At 47.9% G+C, this 1825-nt stretch overlaps 1 long non-coding RNA gene across 1 annotated transcript; it reads left to right on the forward strand.

Moving 5' to 3' along the window:
* The first annotated feature begins 215 nt into the window (after window positions 1–215).
* LOC103585855 lies at window positions 216–984 on the forward strand. Its single transcript, XR_550106.1, has 2 exons — window positions 216–303; window positions 525–984. It is a non-coding gene; the product is annotated as an uncharacterized LOC103585855 (long non-coding RNA).
* Window positions 985–1825: the final 841 nt, after the last annotated feature.

The raw sequence follows: 1825 nt of genomic DNA on the forward strand, positions 1-1825 counted from the left end.
CCCTCCGGCCTCCCCGCTCCCCCCCCCTCCCGACCCCGCCCCCCCCCCGCTCCCACCGCCCCCTCCGCGGCCGTCCCACCCCTTCCTCGGCGCCCCTCGCCACCCCGTCCAAGGCTGTCCCCTCCCCTGTAACTGCTCCCCCGTCGCCTGCTCCCGGCCCGTGGTGGAGGTGACTTTTCTGCGTAGCGCGGTGCTTGGGGGCCGAGAACTCGCAGGGAGCTCGACCCCTTCTCTGCGCTGTCCGAGGGGCCCGAGCCGGTCGCTGGGCGAGGAGCCGCCCGCCTGGGGTGGATGCTCTGACAGGTGACCCCCGTCTGTTTCTCTCTCCCGTCTCCAGCCCGCACCCCTCGGTAATCCGTGCCCCACTAGAGGGTTTGCGAAGGCCGAGGTTGCCTTGGGGACTCACAAAAGACCACAGGGGTGATTCGAAGGGTAAATAAGAAAACAATTATCAGCACACGATGGGGTTAGAGAGAAAACGTGCAGGTTTGCTACTTGCCCCTCATGGGATTCTTCTCTTTTAGAGCCGGACGCCCAGTGGCGCTTTGGGCGGCCCACGGAAGACCTGGAGTCACAGGACGAGGAGATCGCCAGTCATGTTTTCTCGCTTTACCTCTTCAGCCCGGAAACCGGCAACTTCGTGTCTCCCTGGGGTAGGGACAGTTTGGAGTCTCTTAACCTCTGCCCAACAGATTTATCCCCAGGGCCAGTGTCCTCCGTGGATAAGTGCAAGTAGGAGTGGGCGATGTTTCCATTATTAGGAGGCAACAACCCCGTACACTGGAGCCCCAAATCCTGCAAAGGAGTCTGAAAGTTCTTCCTCTGTTCCGCGTGTTTCCTGCGCCAAGGAGGACACATAGAACATTTTGCTAGCCCTTCTAGTGCACGTTGATTGCCAACTGCTTGGTGCAACTTTCCCATAACTATGTGTCTTTTTTTGCAATTGAAAGCAACCAATGGTCAAGTACAGGCAAAAAAAAAAAACCCTGGAAAAACAATCAGCGAAGACTGTATAAGAAATGATAAAATTAACATAGTTGGGCATCTCTTGTATGCGAGATTCCTTTAGGAACTTTTTAAGTATTGCTTTGTATTCCTTATGTCCTCTTTCTCTTAAGCCGTTGTTTTTCTTTCTTCCCCTTATCATTTTTATAAGTAGCAAAAATACAGCTTTCACCCTGCCTTCAAGATTGACATGGTTGAGGCTGGGGTAGGCAGAGGGAGCAATGAGTAAAAACAGGTCCTCCCCACATTCAGAAGTCCTTCAGGGGCACAAAGTAAGAAATAGAAAATCTGTTCTTCCTCCAATAAAGTTCTTCATAATAAAAGTTCAATGAAGTTTTTTGGTTTATAACATCATGTTTCAATTCAATTGTAGATGCTAAAATGTGTCTATATGTATTTCCTTCCATAATAATAATAATAATAATAATAATAATAATAATAATAAACCTTTTAGATTTTAATTAAACATTTCTATGCTTAAATTTCTGGCATCCATCCAACATTTATTACTAATGTATTACATCATTTAAAAACTTGGTTTTTAAAAACTTCCTTTGGATCCATAATTGATTTCTGTGTGATGGCCCTGTGAACTTCACAAGATGAAATCGTGCAAGGCTGGAACAATATCATTATCAACATCTTGACACCTGGGAGATAAAGATGTCTCCCTCTTTATTCTGCATATCTACCATTTTCCTCTACCTTAAGGGGAAACTCAAATGCATGAGACCTGTGCATTCCTCACCTTAATCAAGGGCCTGGTTTTCCATATGGAGTGCATGGAGTCAACATTGACACATCTGCTCATGGCAGGATG

The sequence above is a fragment of the Galeopterus variegatus genome, unplaced genomic scaffold (genome assembly GCF_000696425.1).
Source record: "Galeopterus variegatus unplaced genomic scaffold, G_variegatus-3.0.2 Scaffold280, whole genome shotgun sequence".
Taxonomy (NCBI): domain Eukaryota; kingdom Metazoa; phylum Chordata; class Mammalia; order Dermoptera; family Cynocephalidae; genus Galeopterus; species Galeopterus variegatus.